Consider the following 12306-nt stretch of genomic DNA (forward strand, 5'->3'; position numbering starts at 1 on the left):
TATAAACAAAAATAGAGCGACAATTTTGAGAAAAAAATAATATTTTTTACTTTTTGCTATATCTCCCAAAAATATATTAAAACATTTTTTTTTCCTCAGTTTAGGCCGATACGTATTCTTCTACATATTTTTCGTAAAAAAAAATGCAATAAGCGTTGATTGATTGGTTTGCACAAAATTTATAGCGTCTACAAAATAGGGGATAGTTTTATGGCATTTTTATTAATATATTTTTTTTTTTTACTAGTAATGGCGACGATCTGCGATTTTTTTTTTTTTTTTCTTTTTTTAATTTTTTTTTATCGGTACTACCGATAAATACGACCTTATGGTGGACACATCAGACACTTTTGACACATTTTTGGGACCATTGGCATTTTTATAGCTATCAGTGCTATAAAAATGTAAAATTGTCACTGGCAGGGAAGGGGTTATTTATGTTCCCTCATTGTGTTCTAACTGAAGGGGGGATGGGACTGACTAGGGGAAATTACAGATCGCTGTCGCTATGAACATACAAACTGTCATTTCTCCCCCTGAAAGAACCGGGAGCTGTGTGTTTACACACACCGCTCCCGGTTCTCGCTCTATCACAAGTGTTTAGGGGTGTCGGCGGTGATCGCGCCCGCCGGGCACTCGCATCAGCACTAGGGGCGAGCAGGGGGCACGCGCGCGCCCCTAGTGGCCGCAAAGCAAAATCATGGTATATTACGTGATTTCGCACAGCCGATCTGCCGCCGTGAAACTGCGGTGGGCAGATCGGCAAGAGGTTAATTAACAAACCTGTCATACTCACCTGCTCTGTGTAGTGTTTTTGCACAGAGCAGCCCCAATCCTCCTCTTCTCAGGTTCCTTGTTGGCGCTCTTTGTCTCTCCCTCCTGCCAAGTGCCCCCCAGAGCAAGCATGAGCACCTGCTGCTGTCTCAGCCAATGAGGAAGAGTCCCTGGAGAGCCCTGGAATTGTGACCTCATCGGGAAGCTGCAAATATAAAAACAGCATGATGCATTCATTCATTCAATTTTAGGTTGTAACTTCTTGTGAGCAGGGCCGTCCTAAAAGAACACTACGTATGCACTGCAGGCTAGATAAATCTATATGCAGGCAAATTATTTTAATTATTTTAACCTTCTTTCTTCTTCCTTCTTTCTCCTTCTTTTTTTTTTTTTTTTTTCTTTCTTTCTTTCTTTCTTTCTTTCTTTCTTTCTTTCTTTCTTTTTTTTCCCTTTAAATACTGTCTTCTTCATATTTAGTCATCTCTGATTTTAAAGTATAGATAAAGCCTACCTTTTTTTTTCCATTTGAGATGGTTGAAATGGTTAAAATACCTGCTAGGTTTTTATTTTATTATTTTGTTTTGTCTGTGCCTCATTGTGAAGATTTCCTTTGTGCACACAACAGGATATATAAAAAAAAATCCAAAATAGGGGAAATCCCCTCTCAGACATTTGCCACTGGAACGAGTGTCCACATTGAAAGATTTTTCCTTTTTGATTCCTGTTCTTTCTGTTTTGATGACAACTCAACTTAGGACTTTCCCTTGCTTTCTGTCCCAATGACCGTGGTCACCAGGGAAAGTGATTCTTTCTAGAGGACACAGACAATTAAAACCTCAAAGTATAGAACAGACAAGCTCCAGATCAAATGGGTAATTGTCCAAAATGCCTTTAACATATAAAAATATCCAAGGCGTTTTGCAGGCCGCATTCCCCTTCGGGGCTACAAAACGGGCACAAAACATTATACATTTTTAATTCATTATTTAATTTTTATTAATTAGAATATATTTCATTATGTGGTATGTCTGTTTTGTAGGCTTATGAGGGGAAGAGTTTTGTTGCTCCTAAAACCTATATCCTTTCCTACTCCATGCAAAACTAACCTCCAGGCGATAGACTGTATAAGTTTGTCTCCGTGATTTCTAAGGTTCCCTTACATGAGTATCGTGTATGGCACAGTTGGGTATTGAAAAATTGAATCTGTCCGCAGGGCAGTGATACAGAAACTCTACTTGGAAGTAATCAGAAAAATATTCGTTCGGGCTCCAGATGGATGCCTACTCTTGCCTTCCCAGCACTTTCCTTCTACCGGATGAATGAAAAAATTGCTGCAAATACCTGCTTTCTGAGAGCCGACATTTGCATATAGCATGGTGCTCCCTCCTTATGGCATGGGTGGGCACTGAGCATTGCATCGTGGGAAGTAGGGAACGCTGAAAAAGGTAAGGGTGGGAAATTTTATGGCATGGATACTCCCAAACAATCTTTCTTTTTTTCTTTCTTTCTCTTATTTTTTATTTTTTTTTAGAGCTCCCCATGTGTTCGCACTCCAGTAGGACATCTAGAAGACGAGTCTAATATTTAAAGCAGAGCTTGGGGGCGGGGGGGGGGGATGGCAGGTACCTAATTTTGACAGGTATCTGCTCCCACTTCCGGCTCCAGCTGGAAGTTCGGCCCCCTCCTCCTTCCCCTGCAGTCTGCCCATTCACTAAGCACAGCACGCTTTACGCATTCACAGTAGGAAACTGGCAGTGAAGCCACAAGGCTTCACTGCCAGTTTGCCTCAGTCAAGATGGTGGTACCAGCACCCGATAGCCGATTGGAAAATTGGCTCGGGTGAGGACAACGCTGGATTCCAGGACAGGTGAGTGCCCTAATGCCGCGTACACACGATCAGTCCATCCGATGAGAACGGACCGATGGACCGTTTTCATCGGTTAACCGATTAAGCTGACTGATGGTCTGTCGCGCCTACACACCATCAGTTAAATAACCAATCGTGTCAGAACGCGGTGATGTAAAACACAACGACGTGCTGAAAAAAATGAAGTTCAATGCTTCCAAGCATGCGTCGACTTGATTCTGAGCATGCGTGGATTTTTAACCGATGGTCGTGCCTACTAACAATCGGTTTTGACCTATCAGTTAGGAATCCATCGGTTAAATTTAAAGCAAGTTTGCTTTTTTTTAACCAATGGCGACAACACACGATCGGTTTTGACCAATGAAACGGTCCATCAGACCATTCTCATCGGTTTAACCGATCGTGTGTATGCGGCATTATAGTAAAAGTCAGTATTTGTAGCTGCTGCCTTTTATTTTTTTCTGATGAAGCCTGGAGCTCCGCTTTAAAATTGACATCCACGGGCTGTATATACTTTGTTAGATACCGTTGTAATTATTTGTATTGTGCAGCAACTTATTTTGTCGTGTATAGCACATCATTTTATTCGCGTTTTTCTTTCTCAAATTCTGAACACGTGGGACAGCTATATTTAGGAAATTGGTTAAATGTTTGGTAAAGTGTTAAGGGGGTTGTAAAGGTTTGTTTTTTATTCTCTAAATTGGTTCCTTTAAGCTAGTGCATTGTTGGTTCACTTACCTTTTCCTTCGATTTCCCTTCTAAATGTTTTTTTTCTTTGTCTGAATTTCTCACTTTCTGTTTCTCCTCAGTAAACTTGCCCCCATCAACCGAGCCGTTCTGGCTGGGGATTAGTCGGCGCGCTCGCCCCCTCCCTTAGGACTACATCCATGCAGGGAGACGCTGTGTTCACAATGTCTCCCCGCAGGGATGTAGTCCCAAGGGAGGGGGCGAGCGCGCTGACTACCCCCCAGACAGAACTGTTCGGATGATGGGGGCAAGCTTACTGAGGAGGAACTGAAAGTGAGAAATTCAGACAAAGAAAAAAACATTTAGAAGGGAAATCGAAAGAAAAGGTAAGTGAATCAACAATGCACTAGCTTAAAGGAACCAATTTAGAGAATAAAAAACAAACCTTTAAACCCAAGGTCAATGAATTGTGCCGTAAGGGTTGTATATTACAGCTTACGTATGAGGGAATCATTTTGTGAATTCCGACTATTTAGATAAATCTAAATTTGTGTTTTTCATGGATTTATTTCAAATCCCAGTTTGTACAGTCTGCAGATATGGGCACAATTCATAATTTCTCATATTCGGGGGTCTATGCAAATTTCACAGATTGGGATTTAAAGACGCACTGACCTACACAAATCACAATTCAATTGTGTAATTCCGGGTTTGCCACAGTTTACTTTGATTTGCAGATTGATTGGCCTAAACCCCACCCGCAATACAGTATAAACAGCTGGCAAGGGTTGGCAGAATTCAGACAAACTGCATCATCCCTTTTTGGATTGGTGGCATTTAAAACAGACGTTTCTTAAGTATTTATTAGCTGCAGTTGCATAAATAACGTGTGGCTTGTGAAAGGAATGTATTTTTTTTTTTTTATTGTTCTGCAGATATTTAAAAGCTTACCTGATCACACCATGGGGTAATTATTAGTGTGTGAGTGAAGTATGTACCTGGGGTGAACATGCCAGGAATGACCCCGCAGTTACATTTCTTCTGCTGACAACCTTTGTCTGGCTGTCCCTCCCTTCCTCTGCTCTCTTTCTCTCTCTTTCTGTTTCTCTTACTCCATTGTGGCACCTCCTTCGCTCTTTGTAGTCCATTTCACGCACTCGTATGCTGGTGGGCTGCGTCCAGAGGCCAGTGGCTTCCTAATGCAGGAAATGGTGTGAATTAAATGGAAAGTAAAGATGGGAAGAGGAGAAAGAAAGAGAGAGAGACCGGAGTCATAGAAAGGATTAGAGGAAGAGGGGGGAGAGACAGAGAGTGAGCCGTGGGCGGCTCTCAGATTAGCAATTTCCCCCCTGACATCACGGCCCAAATAAGGAGCTTTGAAATAAACGTGTGTTATTTTCTTTCATGCTTTCCTCTTGACACTGACGATTCACTGCAGGCAGACCAGATGCAGGCAGGGAGCAGGTGAGCTGCACATACTACTTGCATTAGTCCAACTTGTTTTTTTTTTTTTCCAGTTTAACTTGCTGGCTGAGGAAGGGTTAACTCAGCAGGATTCCTTCAGAAAGGATCTTTAAATGAAGCCACTATGTGAGTTAAGAGTGGCGAGGGAAGGGGTTGCAGCGGAGAATCCCCATCTGTTACAGAATGAGAGAGAGAGAGCGGGTCAATAGAGATTTTAAAGGGTTCACGTTGTACAGTTACTATCCTTTTTGGGGCAGCCTTGAGTCCTCCGCAAGTTTCTCCTCGTTTTTAGGTCCGTTCAAATACGTGGAGTTCTCCTCTTCAAAAGCTCTTCGCGTTGTGCCTTTGTTTATTATTTCCCTTTGTTTTTACATCACCGCTTGCTTTCTATGTCCTGTAGGCATTCTGTCATTCTTGTGCCTTCAGATGCTCCATTGAGTTTCCAAATTGCAAGTGTGGTATATTTGGTGCCACAATTGGCAGTTTGGCAAAAGGGAAAAAAAACCTGTTTGGGGTTATTTCTGTGTTATGGTAAAATTGGCAGGGAAAGGTAGATGTAAAAAAATATATTTTGTAACTCTTGTATCTGTTATGCCTTGAAATTTTTTATTTGCCGAGTAAGATTTGGCTGTCATAGGTTTTTCTGGCTTGTATTTTTGTATGTAATGAGAAAGTTAAACTTGGTGGCACAGTGTTAAGCATCACCTTTAAAGGCATGGAGGTAGTGTGTTCTACCCAAGTTGTGTTGGCTTCCTTTTTATATATCGTAAAACTAGCCCTACAATGTTTGGCAACATTAGATTGTAAGCTCCGATATGGCACTGAATGATCTTCCTGGAGAAGTGAAATACAAGTATTTTTGGTCCTATATCAGGGATATGCAATTAGCGGACCTCCAGCTGTTTCAAAACTACAAGTCCCACCATGCCTCTGCCTCTGGATGTCATGCTTGTGGCTGTCAGAGTCTTGCTATGCCTTATGGGAATTGTAGTTCTGCAACAGTTGGAGGTCCGCTAATTGCATATCCCTGTCCTATATTATATAGGTTAAATGTGTTTGACTATAACAAGCTGTTTTCTGCTGCCCTTATCATAGTGTAGCCTGGGTAAGGTTTGTTTAGTTCAGTTGTGTTGTATCTGGCGTGAATAGTGTTCTCCCATAGGTGACTTTTACATGTATATAATTGCTCATGATGCTAAAGACACCCATCATGCTTAGAGCACAGGTTCAATAATTGTAGTGATGATAGTCATGTGCGCAGGGCTGCTGTTAGAAATCACGGGGCCCCGTACAGCCTACCCCCCCCCCCCCCCCGAAATATATCAAAACAATATTTTCACAATCACACTAAAATCATTATTAGCGGACGCAAACACAACGGAGAACCTGTGTGAATTAGCCCTTTTTTAAATAGTTTTTAAAAATCTTTAAACTTGTTTTATATAATTTTTTAAAGAATGTTAAAATGTATTTTATTTTACAATTTGTTATTTTTTTAAGAGACAGATAAGTCAGCAGTGCCGTGGTTGGGCAGCACAGTGACAGGGTGCACAGAGGGGGGGGGTGGGGTGAGAAGCAGGAAAAACAGGGAGGGGGGTCGTTGCAGGGGAAGTAATTCTGTAATTGCCCCTCCATCTGACAACAATGATTCCCTCTGCAGTCCAGGCACCCCTGTTTGCCCAGGCCCCCTACAGGAGGGCTGGTGGTCCCCCCCCCCTATCAGCGGCCCTGCATGTGTGTATCTGTGTATATCTAGAGAGGCAATCAAAAACAAAGCGAGCATGCTTTATTGTGCAAGTTCACTGGCAAGAGCATTGCCTATCTGACCTCTCCAACTTGTCCATATATATATTATTAATGTAAGTAAAATTCCATATAACCGCAGTGGATTGCTGCAGTTTTGTTTTAGTGTGTCTTTACTTTTAGAAATGAAAAGCATCGTGAGATTTAATTAAGTCATGGCCGTTTTAAATCTAGCCATTTATCGATTTGGAATATGTGGGACACTTACCCCTCTTAATCAGTTTGTTTAAAAAGTTTAACCCAGATGAATTTCACTGCCTTAGGACCGAATGATTGTTGGCTCTTGAGAACAGAGCTGACCTCTGTGCTGTTCAGAAGGGGAGGCGTGTTTGGGAGGAACCCCTCTGAAAGGCTCTGTCTTGGGATGAGAAGCTCTCTTGTTTTTTCTTTTTTTGACCACTTTACATCTGTGTTGGGACCAGCAGCTTTTAGACAGGATGTGATGTAGAGAAACCTCTTGCCATCCATACACGCTCCTTTTGTGGCAGGGCGTTTTTCACAGAGAAACTGCCTCTTCATTATATTCCGTGGTAAGGTCATTATGCCTATAAAATGGAGCCATACTCATCAACTCTGCAGTTTTACCATGACTATATAAAATAGATGGCTGAAACTCACACAGGGGCAACCCGACTTACAGGGCGACTTTGCAAGGCAACTTCAGCGCGACTTGGAGCAACTTACAACGCGACTTGAAGTTGCCTCCAGGACAGGCAACTTTGGCTGTCGCCAATCACAGAATAATCAGCTCTGTGGGAGGGAGGGGTTTGCCTGAGTAAACTATTTTCTTTTCCTGTAAAGTTTCTTCAGTTAATATGTGATGCAACTTGAACTCTATGGGTACAAGTTGCCTAGAAGTAGTACAGGAACCTTTTCTGAAGTCGGAGCGACTTCAGGAGTGTACATTAAGATGGCTCTCATTCACTTCAATTGAATTTCTCATGTCGCGCGACTTGGGGCAACACAAGTCTGATCCCAAGTCGCGGTAGTGTGAACCGGTACTTAAGGTAAAACTCCAAACCAAAATAATTAAATAAATAACTGCATAGTTATAATACAGATCAGTCAACCTTGTGGCAAAGTATTTCAAGTCTTTTAGCAGGTGACAGTTAACATACAAAACACTTATGCCTTGTACACACGATCAAAATTTCCGATGGAAAAAGTCAGACAGAATTTTTTCATCGGATATTCCGACCGTGTGTGTGCCCCATCTGAGTTTTTCCTTCGAAAATTCAGACGGACTGAAAAAAAATTATATCGGAAATTCCATTGGTCTGTATGGAACTCAGACGGAGAAAAAAACATGCATGTTCAGAATCAAGTCGATGCATGCTCAGAAGCATTGAACTTAATTTTTCTCAGCTCGTCGTAGTGTTGTACGTCACCGCGTTTTGGACGGTCGGAATTTGGTGTGACAGTGTGTATGCAAGACAGCTTGAACAGAATTCCGTCAAAAATCTATTCCGGCGGAAATTCTGATTGCGTGTATGGACATTTGAAGTTTGTAACTCTGCTTTTAATAGAATATGCATTTGTTGGAGCTTGATATGTCAGTATGTAATATTGCTTCAAAATGTCCTTCGTCTTGTGTATATGTAACTGCTATTAGAAATTATACATTTTTGTACATTTTACAGGAAAAGTCATTTTAAGGGTTGTTGTTTAAAAAAAATAACTTTACATAGTTTTATAGCAGTTCCTACATCTACCTTTTTTCCTTATACTTTTCAAGTTTTAAATTAAAAAAACGTGGTTATGACAGCAACAACATGCATAGCAACCAGGGAAACACTACACCTGGAGAGGAAGCTGCATGTGGGCAGATCTGGTGATCCAACACTTTTCAGGCATGTATTCGCCAGCACACCATGGATCATCAAATGTTGTCAAAAACTTGAGATCACATTACAAAGGTACAAGTGCATTGTTTTTGAGCATTGCAGGACTCCTTTGCATTGCTGATGAAGGGGTCCTGTGTGGCTCTGAAACGTTGCTCTTCTACCTTTTGTGATGTGATCCCTCTGCCATCAAAGTTTTGGACGGCATTTGATGATCCATGGTGTGCTGGTGAATATGTGCTTTGATCCGTGATGAGGCCAGTATCCAGCTGGTAGTCACTGCAGCACCCATTACTGATGAGCCTTGTTTCCAGGAAAGTGTGCAATGGGAATATAGACAAGACTTTTCAGGCATGGTCGCTATCAACATGGTTTGGATGCAGTTGACCATTTGTGGTGATGTTTGACGTGGATGGATTATGACACTCTGACATTCTGAAAGAGTAGATAGTGCAGGGTAAAATAAAAACCGTTTTGCATCTACACTTCATCTACAATTCTTTCATTTCAGTTCTCCATATCTTTTACAATGTATGCTGGTCTCAAACAGGAAAGGGCATACATGACATAAATAGCAGGAGGGAAGATCTAAAACGGCCTGTATATGGTTATTGTGAATTTTACAAACAAACGTATGGATCCCAACTTAAATCTAGCGTGTTTTAAATTGCTAGAAGTATAGCACTCTTGATACCTAGCGGTTACAGACTAGTATTCCATTTTCCAGCTAAAGCAGATGCAAACGCATTAAGGGCAATGTATGAAACAAAATTGGGGCGCCCATCATTTAGGGTTCCAAAAAGGATTTGAATAATTATTGCTTCCTGCAGCCCCAGAGAACTGGCTGTGACCTCTGTTGGGGGGCTACAATACAGGACACAGTGAAGTCATAGTGGCTAGTAGATTAAACCATTATCAGGTAGAAAACCAAGCATCTGCTACACTTAGAAGTGTCAGATACCGAAAATTCTTATAAAGATCTAAGGAAAGTTTTTTTTTTTTTTTTTAAAGTGGTCGTAAAGTTACTAAAATAAAAAAGTTGTTATACTTGCCTTTTGCACAAAGCGGCTCCGACCTTCCTCTTCTGGAGTCCCCTGCTGGTGCTCTCGGCTCCTCCTCTTCTCTGTGTGCGCCACCATAGGAAGTCACTTCTATGTTGTGGCACATGTGCAGGCTCGCTCCTGAGACAGGCTGTCTGCATCTCTTGACACCGCCCCCTGCTCACAGGATTTGATTAACAGCACCAGAAGCCAATGGCTCCCGCTACTCTCAGCCAAGCCTGTGAGAGTGGGGGGAGAGAGGCTAGAAGACCTGCAGGCCCAGCACTGGATTGATACAGGACTTGTGTAAGTATTTAACCACTTAAGACCCGGACCAAAATGCAGGTAAAGGATCCGGACAGTTTTTGCGATTCGGCACTGCGTCGCTTTAACTGACAATTGCGCGGTCATGCAACTCGGCTCCCAAACAAAATTGGCGTCCTTTTTTTCCCACAAATAGAGCTTTCTTTTGGTGGTATTTGATCACCTCTGCGGTTTTTATTTTTTTGCACTATTAACAAAAAAGAGCGACAATTTTTTGAAAAAAATTCAATATTTTTTCCCTTTTGCTATAATAAATATCTCCCAAAAATATATATAAAAAAACTTTTTTTCCCTCAGTTTAGGCCGATACGTATTCTTCTACCTATTTTTGGTAAAAAAAATCGCAATAAACGTTTATCGATTGGTTTGCGCAAAATTTATAGTGTTTACAAAATAGGGGATAGTTTTATTGCATTTTTATAAAAAAAACTATTTTTTACTACTAATGGCAGCGATCAGCGATTTTTTTTTTTTTTCGTGACTGCGACATTATGGCGGACACATCGGACAATTTTGACACATTTTTGGGACAATTGTCATTTTCACAGCAAAAAATGCTATAAAAATGCATTGTTTACTGTGAAAATGACGATTGCGGTTTGGGAGTTAACCAGAACCAGGGGCCGCTGATGGGGTTATGTGTTCCCCAAAGTGTGTTTACAACTGTAGGGGGGTGTGGCTGTAGGTGTGACGTCATCGATTGTGTCCCCCTATAAAAGGGATGACACGATCGATGCAGCCGCCACAGTGAAGCACGGGGAAGCCGTGTTTACACATGGCTCTCCCCGTTCTTCAGCTTTGGGGACCGATCGCGGGTCTCCAGCGGCGATCGGGTCCACTGGTCCCGGAGCTTCAGGCCGGGTCGCGGGCGCGTACGTACATGTGCCCAGCCGTGCCATTCTGCTGACGTATATGTGCAGGAGGCGGTCCTTAAGTGGTTAAGGGAGCAGGGCTTAAAATATAGAATCAAGCTAAAAAAAAATGTTTGACTTCACAACCACTTTAAGTCATTCCTTTACAGTGAGACCTTATTTTGAGGATTATATTCTATTGATCGAGTAATTTAAAACAAATTTTAAAGGCTGAATCTTTTAAGAGATAATTGCTACCCTCATCCTATTTTATAACCACAGCCTACACCAAATTCAACTATTCTTTGGTCTTCTTTAGTGAGCTAGCAGACAGTGTTACTACTCATGGGCAGCTTTTCTCTATACACCGTAACGGGAAAGCTGTCTACCTGCAAGCCTGCAGGGTGATGGCTTCGCCCTTAGGGCCTATAGAGGGGAAAAAAGCACATGCACTATAGCCTTGGTTCCATACTAAGGCTTATTCATCAAGAGCTATATGCATTACACAAGTATCTGGACAACATTACAAATCTTTTGGCAGTTAAAGCAGAACTAAACCCTCCTATCGTTTTCAGCCAAGAAGCTGCCATCTTGGCCTCTGTTTTTCAACTGCCATGATGTTGCACATGTGATCAGTTATGACATCAGCCATCTGATGGTTTGACAGTTTGGTTGACTGCACAGCCAAAGTGACAATTACATTTCTAGCACATGCCTGTAATGTAACTGTTTTTTGAAACTGTTAATTGATGTGTTTAGTTCAGCTTTACGACATTTCACATATTGTATCAAGATTTTAAATGTGTATTTAGCTGTTTGCCTGTAAGTCAGCTTTGGGTTTCACTAGTCTCGACAGCCCATAACTCCAATATAAAGGGATAGGATCATCAACAGTTCTTCTCTGGTAGATGGGCAAACAGAAACCAATCATGTCATTGGCATACTTTCCCATGATATTTTTTACTTTTCCTCTCAAACAAATTACATGTGCATAATATTATACAGATGATAATGTGTCCATATACATTTGTGTATTGGTGCATTTAGGTGGGCACACATATATTGGATGCTTGTTTTTTAATGACAGTACTGAGCACATAACAGGGCAGGCGATTTTGAAATCATTACATCACTACAGATAGGAGCTCTTTGCTTATCAACTTATCCATGTAATATTGTTTGGTAAGATGAAAACCATATGTATCAAGAGGATGGGAGATGCAAGGAGCTGAAAATGTAATGAAGTCATTAGTAGAAGCAGTAAACATCCTAACAATCTGTCTCTCCTGAATATTTCCATTTATCATCAAATTTATCATAAAATCTAGTATCTATATGTAAGGAAGCGAGAAGTCCTAATTATGTCATTTTTAGTATATGTGTGTATATTTAGTATATAGTGAAACAAAAAAATGAAAGGGCAAAGAAAATTCTATGAAGCATTATTACAATGTTGTTAAAGCGACACTAAAGAAAATAAATAAACTAAATAACAAACAGTTATACTTGCCTCCACTGTGTGGCTCGTTTTGCACACAGTGGCCCCCGATCGACGTCTTCTTCTGGGGTACCTCAGCGACTGTCATGGCTCCCCCTTCGCAATAGCTTTGCACCTTCATGCGACCGAGCTCGCATGGTGGAAAGCTCTTGATACA

General features: G+C 41.3%; 1 protein-coding gene across 3 annotated transcripts in view; it reads left to right on the forward strand.

The window, feature by feature from the left end:
- The window catches only part of HIVEP3 (HIVEP zinc finger 3), a 163071-nt gene that overhangs the window by 102513 nt on the left and 48252 nt on the right, over window positions 1–12306 (forward strand). Inside the window, exon 1 of one of the 3 annotated variants that reach the window (XM_040337932.1) lies at window positions 3802–4792. The exons of the other annotated variants lie outside the window; for them this stretch is intronic. The gene's annotated coding sequence lies outside the window, so the exon portion shown is untranslated. Of the gene's footprint in view, window positions 1–3801; window positions 4793–12306 lie in introns of those variants that run through there. 3 annotated transcript variants of the gene reach the window in all.

The sequence above is a fragment of the Rana temporaria genome, chromosome 2 (genome assembly GCF_905171775.1).
Source record: "Rana temporaria chromosome 2, aRanTem1.1, whole genome shotgun sequence".
In the NCBI taxonomy this organism is placed as follows: domain Eukaryota; kingdom Metazoa; phylum Chordata; class Amphibia; order Anura; family Ranidae; genus Rana; species Rana temporaria.